Genomic DNA, 13,980 nt, shown 5'->3' on the forward strand with positions numbered 1-13,980 from the left:
GTAAACTCCATGACCAGAAAGTAGACTTGAGTCTATTTTGACTTTACAGGTTCAGGGTCCATAATGGTGGAAGTCATGGCAGCAGGTGACTGGAGCAGGAAGCTGAGAGATCACATCCCCACCGCATGCTAATGGCAGAGTGAGTGAGCCAGAAGTGGAGTGAAGCCCACCCAGAGTCACATACTTCCTCCAGCAAGTGCAGCCCAAAGGTCTGAAGTTCCCAGCAGTACCACCAACTAGGGACCAAGTGTTCAAATATATGAGCCTATGGGGGCATTTCCCATTCCAACAACCATATACAGTGAATGTCTGAGCCTTGTAAATGCTGTTGCCAGCCACATGCTACCCCCTTCTGCACCAGCAACACTCTTCCAGCAATGCTGTCCTTGACACAGGGCTTTCTGGATACCCCATCTCCCTATGTTATTTTGTGAGTGATCTACTTGATTAGCCCACTCAAGAACAATGTCAGGGTTTGGAGAGATAGTTTAGCAGGTAAGAGCATCTGCTGCTCTTTGAGAAGACCCAGATTCTTTTTGCAGCTCCCACATAGTGGCTTGTAACCAACTGTAACTGCAGTTCCAGATCTGATGCCCTGCTCCGAACTCTGCAGGCACCAGGCACATATGTGGTGCACATACATGCATGCACACAAATGCTTATAGACACAAAATTATTCCAAAAAAATTCAAACAAAAACCAACATCAGCCTGGATTCCAAGTCTCCCTCCTTCACTGTAATGTCTGCTAGCATTTTCTGAACAGAGGTTTCAGAATAACCTCTGGGAAGGGGAAGAAAGTAGGGGCATCATGCAGGTCTCCCCAGAGGGCTTGAAAATCACCCTTACTGCCCCCTCCCACCCCATTAAGGCATCATGGCTTGTTACTAGATCTACAATATGAAGAAAGTAAGGCCTTTCTCTAACTGCCTGCCTTCTTTGTGTACCTTGTGTGTGCCGAGTGCCCCCTGGAACTAGAGTTACAGATGGTTTCAAGCCACCCTATTGGTGCTAGTAATCAAACCTGGGTTCCCTACAGAGTAGCAAGGGCCCTTAAACCACTCAACTATCCCTCTGAGCCCTGCCTGTCTTCTCATCAACACCAGGCATTTTGAAATACTTTCAGGTGGAAGTTCCCAGACTCACTGTCCAATCCAACAACCACTGACCACACCTGACTACTAGGCGCGTGCAGTGCTTCTATTCTACATGCAAAGATGTGTCACTTAAGGAGGGAAACACCCTTCCCTCCACATTCCTAGATTTCATGGTTAGAGCCATAGATATTAAACCTAGGAGACAAAATTAACCGGAGCAAAGTTTATGAACTTGTAAAGCATGTAACACTCAGAAAACGGGATGAAAAACTCAAATTGTTGTTCTCCTTCAGTATTTGCTGTTCTTCATTTGCCTTCAGCTCAAAATCATCATCCAGCCAGAGTACCGTATTCTGATCCCATCCTCCTGTAAGTGCAAGACACATACCAGATTGTTACGGCTGGAATGTGAAATGTCCCATCCTAGTCAGTGTTCTGTTACTAAGAAGAGACACCACGACCAAGGCATCTCTTATAAGAGAAAGTATTTAGCTAGGGGCTTACAGTTTCAGAAGTTTAGTCCATCATCATTACTGTGGGGAGCATGGTGGCAGGCAGACGTGGTACCCGGGAAGTAATTGAAAGCTACATCATTATCCATAGGTGGTGTGGATTTTCTCCTTTTATTCTTTTCCTCTTTTGGGGGGTCTGCCACCCAACTCCCAAATAAATCACACACAGAGGCTTATTCTTACGTATGAACAACTGGACTTGGCTTGTTTTTAGCCAGTTTTTTGTTGTTGTTTTTAATGTTAAATTATCCTGTCTACCTTTTGCCTCTCGGCTTTTATCTTTCTCTTCTGTAAATCTTACTTTCACTCTTACTCTGTGGGTGGCTGGCTCCCAGACAGACAGACAGAGAGGGAGACTAAGAGGGTAAGAGTAAGAGAGCAAAGAGCAGAGAAGAGAGCTAAGAGAGAGCAAGAGCAGAGAGAGGGCAAGAGGACGAGCAAGGGAGCAAAGAGCGAGGGAGCGTAAGTGGGCGGGGTCAATCTTTAGAGGGGTCCTTTGCACCTGTATGCAGGCTGTACTCATGAAACCCTGGGCTGACCAGGGTACTGCCTGCGTGCATTCTGCCAGGTGACAGGGGCAGGCCAGCATGATGTCTGAGTCCTTTCAGTTGTCTCATGTTTTGTCCCAGCTGCTTTGATTCCACTCAAAGCCTTGAACCTGAACAACAGCCTTCTGCTTCATCTGAGTTTAGTACAATCCACCACTGAGGTCCCTAGCAATGTACAGAATCAAGATGACCCTCGTACCAGATTACAGGTGATTTATTTTATCTCCAGTAGTGCCAGGCATTACATTTTATATTGGATCCCCATGGCTCTCAGCTGTGATTTATTTATTAGACTTGATAATGAGAGCTGATACCCTGAGCATGCCGAGGAAGTTTCAGCCTGGTTCTAAAAGTAGAAGGAACTGCTGTCAAGTACGTTCCCTGATTTAATGTGAGGTGGGGAGGGGCACGAATCACCACACTCATGCACTTTGTCCCTTAACTTGCAAAACCAGGTTGAGATGAAGAACTGCATATTGGCTCTTTCTGTAGGACTATTCAAATAAAACTGCCTCCTTGCTCAGACAGCCAAGGCTACAACTCTTATGAGGATGGCAAATGTCCCTCCAAATGCAGTGATCTGAGCTCTGCAAAGATCTGCTATTCTTCCCTGCCTCATCCCAAGTTCAGTCTGTCCTAGAGTACCAACCTCTACCCACCATATTAATTCCACTGAGATGTCTTGCAACTAGCGCACTTCACCAGCATGAGACCTCTCCCCAGATCAGAAACTGATGGCCTCCACACAAGCTTTAGTGACATTGGCAGTCAATATGAGGATTTGCAACAGTCCTCTAAAAAGATTGTGAGCAATGGAAAGGTAGATCTCAGAAAGAACAAGGAGTTGAGTCAGACTGAGAACGAAGAGGTAAATTTCCACAGAAGATGGCCTTCTGGGGAAAAGCTGTTTTGTTTTGTTGTCCTTGTTGTTTCGTTTCTCCAGGACAGAGAATCACACATCTCTTCCAAAAGAGGATGAACTAGTTCAGGCCAGGAAGCTGAATCTAAGATCAGATGGTGATGGGAAGAGCCGGTGCCTAACAGCACTACCTCGTCAGTACCATAGCTCTGAGAATATTCATTCTGTAGATATTGCCTCCCTGGGTTGGCCTGACAAAAAACAAAAACCACAGAAGCCCTTCTGTAAGTAGTGAGTAAAGTCCTGAATGAATGTGTACGTTGACATGAACACAGTCGTGTCAAGGAAGACAATGCCTCAGACCCATGGGAAGGGCAAAGGCTTCCTTCTAAGTTCAAGTGTAACTGGTGATAAAGTTTGTACAGAAAATGTCCACCATAGCTTCCTCCCTCCTGGATGTTTGCTGTCTGAAGACTGCTCCCCTACTGAGACTGCTTTATTCATCTATCCCATAAACCCTACCTCCTTGCTCAGCTGTCTGCAATGACCAACTGTGCCTCCTGCTCAACTGCATGTAGTAGATACCCTGAGTTCTGAAGGGCTGTGTCTTCTCTGTGAGTGTGCCCAGTCCACCTGATCCCAGCCTTTCTTTGTGTCCTTAATTTTGTCTTTTCTTCATTCCCTCACTGCCTCAGTCATTTCAATCCCTGGAGCTGTCTGGCACCTCCACGGATCATTCATCAGTGGGTAAGTCTAAAGTTGGTCTTTTAGTCCCCAGGCTTAGGACAGTCAAGGATGGTTAAGAGCAAAGCAGATAGCATGTCTTTGGTTGTTTTGTGGTTTTCATCTAAGTTCTATTACCAATAAAGACTCAGGAGTCAGATACTGAGGTAAAAACTTGATAGATCAAAGCAGCAGCAGAGAAACAATCAGCAGTCCTCTCCATACTTCCAGATCAAAGAGAATGAGAAATCTCTCATCTACTCCTTCCTGTGTGTCTTCTCTATCTGTATTCCTGGGTTCTCTATGGCTAATTCCAGTCAGGTAGTCATTGGCTCTGCCCCCTGAGTCAAAAATTAACTTTAGTAACACAGTCTTGGGATGTTACAATGCAATCAAATGTTCAACAACAATTGTTGTTTAATTTGTTGGTTTTAGTTGTGAAACTGCTAAACTGAACATCACCAGCATTTTAGGGTCGTATGTAAGCAAACTGAAGCTCAAGATATACAATGACTGTGGTGATAAATTGTTTACAATTTATTAAAACCACTAGAGATCAAAATAGCAAAGCAGCCATACTAGTTAGCCAGAGAAGCCAGGCACATCCCTTTAATCCCAGAACTCAGGATTAAGAGGTAGACAGATCTCTGTTAGTTCAAGGCCACACTGACTACACAAAATTGATCCAGTCCTAAAAGAACATGAGATCACACACCTTTAATCCCGGCACTAGGGAAGTGGAGACAGGAGGTTATGCCTGGGTGGAGAAAGGGATATAAGGAGACAGGAATTCAGAGCCTTTTGCCCCTGAGGATTAATGGAGACAGGATTGCCATTTCAGCTGGGTAGAGGTTACATCTACTGGCTTGGTTGTTTCTCTTATCTTCAGCTTGAAGCTTGAACCCCAATATCGGTCTCTAAGTCTTTCATTTATCGTGCTACAAATGATACATGATCTTAAATGATCTTTTGATGATCATTTAACATTAATACCAACATCTGACAAAAGCCAACTGTAGACAACCAAGAAATTCCTGTACCTGGCTTCCATACTTTTCCCATTTATTATTAAATAGAGCTTATTGCTCTATCATTAATGTTGAGCTCTCAAAGTCCCCTTTGGTTCATGAACTGTCTTTGGTATAAACAAACCTGTGGCATTTTCTAACACCTTATCTTTCCTGCTTAAGTTTGACTCTTTTCTGTGTCCCTCAGAGACCCGTGTGGTAGAGGCTTGTTCCCCAGAATGGTGCTACCAGGAGATAGAAGTGGAGTTGTCGAAAGGTAGAGCTTCATGGGAGGATTTTAGGGCATTGGGAAATTAGCCCGTAAAAGGGATCTTGGGACCCCAGCTCCTTCCTTTCCAAGAAGTGAGTATCTCCCCTCTAGCCAACATGTGCTCTACCATGCACCCCTGCCTTGCCACAGGCCCAAAAGGAATTAGGCCAATTGATCATGGGCTTAAATCCTCGTACCTGTAATTATCTCAGGTACTTGCTACAGTATCAGAGAGCTGACTGACATTTTACCTGACTTTCAGCCGTAACCAATTCCTTCCTCAATGATTCCTGAAATTATCTGGGGGCACCTCACTGTGCCACCAGAGAAGGCACCTGGCTACCCCACCTGTCTTTCTTCCGCTCAGGCTCTGAAAGGTTGAGAGGCCACAAGAACCTAATATTATGGCTGCATTGACAGAAGGGATTTAATGATGAGCCTTTTGCTGTGCCTCCCAGAGGCACTCATATATTACCCTAGTATGCCACCTCTCCCTTTTCTTCCTACTGCTTCAAGGCTTTCTTCCCTCAGAAGAGGGGGAGGCAGGGGCTCTCTCTCTGCAGGCAGATGGACTCCCAACTGGATGCTCCCTACGAGGTATCTAAGCAAGCTCAGGCCTGCCCCCCTCTCCTTGCTAGAGTGCCTGCTGGGTAGTAGGCTGGTTCTTGGCTTTTCTAAAAAGGAAGTCTATTGACTTAAGGGGGGGGGCTTTCGAGGGCTGGAGGGTTAGGCTCCTGGCAGCTGAAGTTCTGTGAACAGACCCGGCTGTGAGGGCGATTACCCTGGAGCCCACCAGCTGTTCTGCCTGCTCACCACTCAGCTTTGAAATCTCAACACCTCCTGGCCAGAGCAGAGCCCAACAGAGAACTGCTGGCTGTTAACACCTCTGGCTGCTCGCTGAGAAACTTGAAAGTTGCTTGGTGTGATTTCTGTTTTCCCTTCTCCTTTCACACCCCTTTGTGCTGCTCACAGGCCAAAATCAATCACCACCCTGCCTTCCACACAAGGACTTGTCCCACCTGCTTCTGCCTGGGGGGAAGGGGGATGACATCCTCCCCCCCCCCACACACACAGCACACGACTTTTCACTTGCACAGACCAATAGAACTATGGATCCAGCCGCTTGTATTCATGGCCTGAAATCCAGGAATTGACTTTTGATTAGGGTGGTGGGTGTTGGGCTAACATCAGATTCAAGCTCCAAATTCTCTACCCTTAGTTCTGCTCCATCCATCTCCTGTCAGGCAGGTCTCAGGTATTGACTAACCTGCAGATGCGACCTGCTTACTCCAGAAACCGGTCCTTCCCTTCTGAAGTGTGGTCAGGTTACTAACAAAATAAAGCACCCTGGAGGGCTACCAATACCTCTGTGTGTGCTGTCTGCTCAATAAACACGGCTCTCATCTTAAAGAGTAAGACAAAGTTTGCTGGGGAGCCATTTTGAGTGGCCACAGAACACAGATTTAAGGTTACCTGAATTCCATGTTCCAACAGAAGTAATTTCTGGAAGTTTTACAGAACAAAGTATGTCATAGCTCAAGGCAAGTTTAAAATACATTGGTGGGCACAGCAGAGAAATCAGATACAGCAAGATGGGGGACTTTTGTTTTGTTTCTCTTTTGACCCAAAACACTATTCTTGTGACATTCTCAGCTTTGGGGTTGATGGAAATTAGTGTTCTGCTAAGGTTAATAGATTCTAAAAGATTTCTGTCTACCAGTCACAAGACATTAGTTCAGACACGGAGGTGGGCAAGGAGGCTACAGCAAGCCTGAGATAAGGTAGCCAGTGTTGTTAAAATGTTTAGGTTTATCCAGTAAGGAGACACAGAGACTCAACAATCCCATGTGGAGTTTATTGGTGGACAGGGAGGGAAAGGGGGGGGGTGAGAGGTAACCAACCCGTGCAGAGCAGAGAGAGAGAGATAAGAGAGAGAGAGACAGAGAGAGACAGAGAGAGACAGAGAGAGACAGAGAGAGACAGAGAGAGACAGAGAGAGACAGAGAGAGACAGACAGAGACAGACAGAGACAGACAGAGACAGACAGAGACAGACAGAGACAGACAGAGACAGACAGAGACAGACAGAGACAGACAGAGACAGACAGAGACAGACAGAGACAGACAGACAGACAGAGACAGACAGAGAGAGACAGACAGAGAGAGACAGACAGAGAGAGACAGACAGAGAGAGACAGACAGAGAGAGACAGACAGAGAGAGACAGACAGAGAGAGACAGACAGAGAGAGACAGACAGAGAGAGACAGACAGAGAGAGACAGACAGAGAGAGACAGACAGAGAGAGACAGACAGAGAGAGACAGACAGAGAGAGACAGACAGAGAGAGACAGACAGAGAGAGACAGACAGAGAGAGACAGACAGAGAGAGACAAGAGTGCAAGAGAGTAAGAGAGCAAGAGCGTAAACAGGCAGGGATCAGTCCTTTAAAGGGGTCCTTTGCACCTGCGTGGTTCTCACGGAACTCTGGGCTGGCCAGACTGTTGCCTGAGTGCATCCTGCCAGGTAACAGGGCAGGCCAGCGCAATGCCTGAACCTTTCAGCCAGCCTCTTGGACCTGTAGCATCCCAACCTCCCCACAGTGCTGAAGGTCTAATGTCAATCATTCTTCGAAGACCAGTTCCTTTTCACACCCAGGATCCAAGATGGTGCGGGGTTTGCTAGGCCCAGGGGAAGGGGCAAAATGTTCTCAGGAGAAATGAAGAAGGAAGGCAGAAGGAGTGATTGAAGAAGAAAATGACAGGAGGGAAGGAAGAGGCATGGAGAGCCAAGATTTATGTCTAGAGCAGCAGCATCAGGAATCCCACAGACCTCACCTGGTCAGCAATCCATACTTGCCTTCCTAGGACTCCACTTGTTACAAGTGGTACACGTTACTCCATTTGTGTTGTGTGTGTTGCCCCATGAGGTTTTGTCCTAATGAGTATCTCTAACTGTGCACACACACACACACACACACACACACACACACACACACACACAGACCCTGGTTTATAGTCTGCCTTCTGGAAGCCAAGAGTAGCCATGTAGTCAGACCATGCAGAATGTATTCACCTCATCAGAAAACTAAAGGCTCTGGGAAGCAAAGAGACAGATGAGGTTCTGCAAGTTGGAACTAGGTGCCCACAAGAGACATCTGTGTGGGTCATTGCTTTATCTAGCACGTTCTCCAGGAGTTGGTCCCTTGGTTTTCCAGAGATGCTCAGGGCACAACTGTCCACTCGTGCTCCCCACACTGTTTGCACGACCCTAGCATTTGGGACAAACCTTCACCCATATAAAGGAAAAGAGAGGACACGGGTGGGAATAGGTTGAGTTTGGGAGAGAGGTTGGCTTTTGAAAAGTCATACTCCACTGAACGGCTTGAATTTCATGCATAGGCCTCTTTATTCCAGACAGAGCTGAGAACATCTGGGATCCATGAGACTACTGTCAACTCAGCAAGTGTTGGTCTAAAATCGTTCCCATCACTCAGAGCTTAGGTCATGCCACCCAATTCTTGTGCCTCCAGGAATTAAAAATTGCTCCAATTATTTCCTCAGTGTGCTAACTTGGAGCATGAGTTTATTATATCCTGGAGCTTGGCCAAGGGCTAAGGTAATTAAGGTCACCATGACAGCCTTGGTCCATAGAGAAGACTTTAGCTTGTGCAAAGTGGAAGTTCCCTTGTGACCTACATAGCAGAGAAAAAGCAGGAAAATTCCAGATAAGAACCTTCAGGGCAGAAAGCTAAGTGTCTCTCCATGATAATAATGGTGGCCCAGAGGTTTGGAGAAGCTGTGTAAAGCGTAAATGGGCTGTCCCTATTCCATGGCTATGCTGCAGACCCCTTCCTTCACAAATGGTTTTCTGCTTTTTAGCAGTTGAGCCTAAGAAGGCACCAATTGGCTGGTGAGACTCAAGCAGTGAAAATGATGCTGGGCTGTTGCTCACAGGGATGAAGGGGGCTGGCTTCCTGGAACTAAGGACTTAAGAGAGAAGCCCCACCACTAGGGCATTCTTGGTCACTGTCTATGAATGTTCTTTTCTGATTGGCAAAGTCCCCAACAGTTGCTTCTGCCTTGGAAGAGTTGAAACAAATTCTTTGCTCTCTCCTCCCTCCCTCCCTTTACTCAGTAACTGCTAATCACCTACTACACACACCGGGCACCATGAGAGTACAGTGATGACGGAAACTGTAATGTTCCGCCTTCAAGAAGCTTGCAGTGAATTACAGTACAGACTGTTTTCACCTCGTAGTACAAACTAGATGATGATGGAATGTGTCTCACATATCATGACAGATAAGGTCACTTTGGCTATTGAGGGTCAGCCCAGATCCTTTGCTTGATCCAGGATCCCCGCTGACCAGTCCCAAGGAAGAAAGCCATTTGCAGCACTGGCTAGGGAAGCCCAGTTACAGGGTTCTGAGCTGACCTTAACTTAAAGAGTCCATGAGTTTAAGATGGCCAGACACCAGAACCTTTAAGTACAAGGCCTTGAGGAACAAGAACAGCGGTGCTTTCGACCATGACAAGCAAAACCCAAAACCCTGAACAAGCAAAACCAGGACTGCAAATTCGCATCACTCCCGCAATAAAGAGGTTTGGTCCTGTGTTTCCGTCCCCTGGGTGAAAGCAGACTTGCTGTAGATTTGACCCCCAGCTGTAGCAACCAGGTGAGTCCTCAAAGTGAATCTCACCCTTAACAATTTGCTTTCTGACCCAGATTGCTTCTCGGCACCAGGGCAAAGAGCTTCTGGGAAGTGCTCAGCACAGTGACCACCTCAATTATACACCCAGGGTTATTGTTTGCTTCTCTTGCCCAAGGTCCCTTATTACAATAAGCCACCTGCCCACACACTGTGTGCTAGCTCTGCTTCCTGGGAAGAATGCAGGTGTTCTAATATGCACGAAGTATTTGGCTGAGACACATGCTAATCCACAAAAGTCAACCCCCAGATTTTATAACGTAGAAACGCTATGGGTTTGATTTGCTTCTTAACCTAATCTCAATTCACAGATTTAAAGGGGCCCACAGGAGGGGCTGTTAACCAAGCTTGTAAACAGGGGCTTCAACACAGCGGAAGCATGTTCTCAAGCAGTCCCAGAGGTTAGAAGTCTGAGACCAAGATGCTGAAACCACCTTGCTCCCTGTGGTACCTGAGCAGAATCCTTCCTAGCTTCCTGACTTCTGCGGCAACTGGCAACCCTGAGCATTCCTGGGCCTACATCTGTCACACTGGGGGGAATGCTCACAGTACAAGTGTATTTATTCATATTGAAATTTTGAGCCACACTTGTCATGGGAAGTTGAGTTTTCCCAGCAGTCCTAGTGAAAGATTAACCTACAATGACATCACTCATCTGGCTCAACTTAACTACCTTTCTAAAATGGTTAGGCACGTTTTATTAACATCAGGGACTTAAATCGGTGGAGTTATTTCTCCACGACGTCTGCTGCAGTCAGCCAGGTTCTACTGCTTCAAATCTTAAGCAATTTTACATAGTGATCTCCCTAATTAGATGACTTGAGTTGATGTCATCGCCTCATTCTTAAGTGGAATGACCTCATATTTCATGCATAACCAGGCTGATAGTCACCTCATGGGTTCCAACAAATATTTTACTATACTACAAATTGTTACTAAGACCGTGTGTGTGTGTGTGTGTGTGTGTGTGTGTGTGTGTGTGTGTGTGTGTTCATGTGCACAGGAAGACAAGAGGACAAGGTTAGGTGTCATTCTTCAGAAGTGTCTACCTTGTCTTTGTTTTTTTTTTGTTTTTTGTTTTTTTGAGTCAGTCTCTCACTAGTGTGTCGGGCTTTTTCTTTTGGGTCACCAACTAGCTCCCAAATCGTGACACAGAGATTAAGTTATGAATGTTCGGTCTGGCTAGCCTTAACCTAAATTACACCGTTTCTCTTTACAGTTTGTTGTGGGGCTTTTTAACCTTTCTTTCTGTATATCTTACTTACATTGCTTCTGGTGCCGTCTGCTGGCTTGGAAGCTGCCTGGTTCTGGCCCAGGGTGTCTTCCTCATTCCCTCCTCCTTCATTCGTTCTTCTCTCTCAAGCCTAGATTTCTCATCCTATTTATTCTTTCTACCCATCAGCCCCATCTATCCTCTCTCCTGCCTAGCTATTGGCTGGTTAGCCTTTTATTAGACCAGTCAGGTGACTTAGGCAGGCAAGGTAAAACAGATGCAACACATCTTTACATAATTAAACACACATCCTTACATCATTAAACACATGCAGCATAAACAAAAGTGACACACCTTTATACAGTTAAAGTAATAGTCTTCAGAATAAAAAAGTAACACATTTTTATGTAATTAAAATAATATACCATAATGCACCAGCTTGGAAGTCATCAGGTAGACATGGAAGGACGGCCAGTGTTGTTTGCTACAGCTGCAGGCAATGAGACACGAACTGCAAAACTCAACAAAAATCCACAAGGAGTTTATTGGAGAAATGGAGCAAAGGGAGGGGTACACGTTGGTCAACCAGGAGCAGAGATGAAAGGGGCAAACAGGTGGGAGGCACTCGCTTAAAAGGGAAAGCTTGCACATGCGTCCAGAGTCCTTATGCAGCCATGTAATGTGTGGCGTAGCAACACAGGGTCCTTTGAGCTGTCTAAGTATCTGCCTGAATGCCAGTGTGCTCACCCTGCCAGTTGTCAGGGGGTTGGGTCAGCATAATGCCCGGATGTCAACAAGTATGCCCCAGGAATCCCCCTGTCTCTGCCTCCCCAGCAATACAAGCACATACTACCTACCACATCTGGCTCTCTTAAAGTGGACATTCACTATTCACTTTCAGTGTTACCCTAAGAAATTCACAGGTGAAAAACAGCAAACCAAGAAGGCAAATTCTATTAGGAATTTGGAAGGGAAGGGAGGAACAAAGCAGTGATGGGGTGAATATGATCTAAGTCCTTTATGTGAGTGTGTATCAGTTGCTTCCACACTACTGTGACCAAAATGTACCTGGCAGAAACAACAGAGGGAATTTTGACTCTCGCTTTCAGAGGGTTTCAGTTCACCATGGCAGGGAAGACATGGTGCAGGAGCAGCATGATGCCAGGCCAGTGTGGCAGCCTCTGTAATCCCAGTGCTTAGGCGGGTGGTGGAGACAGCACAGCGAGACTAGCACAACTGGCATGCTTTGGATTCGAATGAGAACCCTTGCCTTAACACATATAAAGTAGTGAGTGATAAAGCAAGCCACTCAATATCACTCATGCCTCCCCATGCATGGGCACACATGCTCACACACCCATGCAAAATGCAACATACAGGCAAACACTATACCCTACACACACACACACACACACACACACACACACACACACACACACACACACAGCCCATTATTTATAAAACATTAAACCTTATCGGATAAAAAAAGGCAGGGTGGGGAGTAAAGGGATGACCAGGCACCAACCCCAGTCATCCTTAATTGCCTACAATGCTGTTTACTGCAGAACACGAAGAGCTGCTGGATCCAAACTGCAGCCAGGGAGGCATGAAGCTAAGAACAAAATTCAACACCTTGGGATGAGGACAACAAAGAAAAATAAAGTCATCACCACAAAAGTCTGACCTTAAGGACATTGACAGCTTCAGTCCCTGAAGTACCATGTCTAGACTTATTGTAAGAAAATTCTGCTTTGAATCTCATTACTTTCCGTTAGTCTGCAGTTGAAAACATCCTAATTAATATGCGAAGACAATTAGCCCATTTTGTACCTAAGTAAACTGCAGGCAGGAGACATTCGGTTACTTGCCCAAAAACACACAGCTCAAGAAGATGTAGCTGTGTTGCAAGCCTCAATCTTAACTCTTAACAGTCTGCAGTCTGCAGTCTTTTTTTTTTTTTTTTTTTTTGTAGTCTGCAGTCTTTTGATCTCATAGGCCCTTCCTAGGAAGTGGGCAAAAGAAGTGGTCATGGCAGAAATGCTGGTGACAGACTGCTGCCTTGGTGAGGTGCTGGTCATGTTGGGGAAACTCAGAGCTGTAGGCAATCTCTAGGGACTCCAAGGGGCCACTAAGATACACTGTTAAAATATGATGTTAGTTTCCCAGAAGAGAGCAATCAAAACCCCGGGCTTGAGCAATGCCATTCAAGCAAATGTCTTGGATGAATTTGTAGTGGATTCTTCCCCACTCAGCCTCTGGATGAGAACGCGGTACAAGGACTGCCTTGTGTCACTGTGCCTGAGTTCCTGGCCTACAGAAAGAGTGAAGCAATAAATGGGTATGCCTTTAAGCTATTAAATGTGTGATAGTTTGTCACAGGCCAATAGAAAACAAACCCACTGTCCCTTGCAGGCGCCACGGTTTCACTTCCTACAATTGTCGGAAGTTCTTTTACAAATCCTAACACAAAGGCCAGCTATGAAGCCTCATGTTTCAGATATGTAAACATGCTTCTGGGTGGGGTGGGGGATTTGTGAACTGTCCCGACCTGCAGGACATTCAACGTGGGTCTGGTGGACACCTAGGAGAAAGATGGAGGACAGGGGATACAGGAATGGACGCCAAGACAGGATTCTGATCAAGGCGACAACTTTATTTCATCACAAGGGGATTTATATAGGAGAACTGAGGAGGGAAAGGCAGAGGATGTGCTTGCAGCTGCAGGGGCAAGAGGTCAGTGGGAGAGATGGTCTGCTGCGTTGCCTGGCTACCTAATCTACAGGGCAAGAGGTCAGGGGTAAGAATTCCTATGTTGCTTGTTAACCTGACAGCAGGGTCCGATCCTATCTATTACAATTTACTACTGCTCAGGCCTATCTTCTGAGGACCTTGTAGTTTTTCCAATTAAGCTAATCTTTAACTGACTGGTAAACCCCAGGCTTGTTACTTGGAATTTGCTTTATGTCAGAAGGGGTGGCAGGGTGGTCTTAGTGTCATGTCTTCTCTGTGAGTACGTGATACAGCCTAGCTGACTGATGGCTGG

At 46.1% G+C, this 13,980-nt stretch overlaps 1 long non-coding RNA gene across 1 annotated transcript; it reads right to left on the reverse strand.

Moving 5' to 3' along the window:
• Positions 1-1,304: 1,304 nt before the first annotated feature.
• Positions 1,305-11,140, reverse strand: LOC110341744. Its single transcript, XR_002383729.2, has 2 exons — positions 10,990-11,140; positions 1,305-1,463 (listed from the first exon to the last, which is right to left on the reverse strand). It is a non-coding gene; the product is annotated as an uncharacterized LOC110341744 (long non-coding RNA).
• Positions 11,141-13,980: the final 2,840 nt, after the last annotated feature.

The sequence above is a fragment of the Mesocricetus auratus genome, unplaced genomic scaffold (genome assembly GCF_017639785.1).
Source record: "Mesocricetus auratus isolate SY011 unplaced genomic scaffold, BCM_Maur_2.0 Super-Scaffold_6730, whole genome shotgun sequence".
In the NCBI taxonomy this organism is placed as follows: domain Eukaryota; kingdom Metazoa; phylum Chordata; class Mammalia; order Rodentia; family Cricetidae; genus Mesocricetus; species Mesocricetus auratus.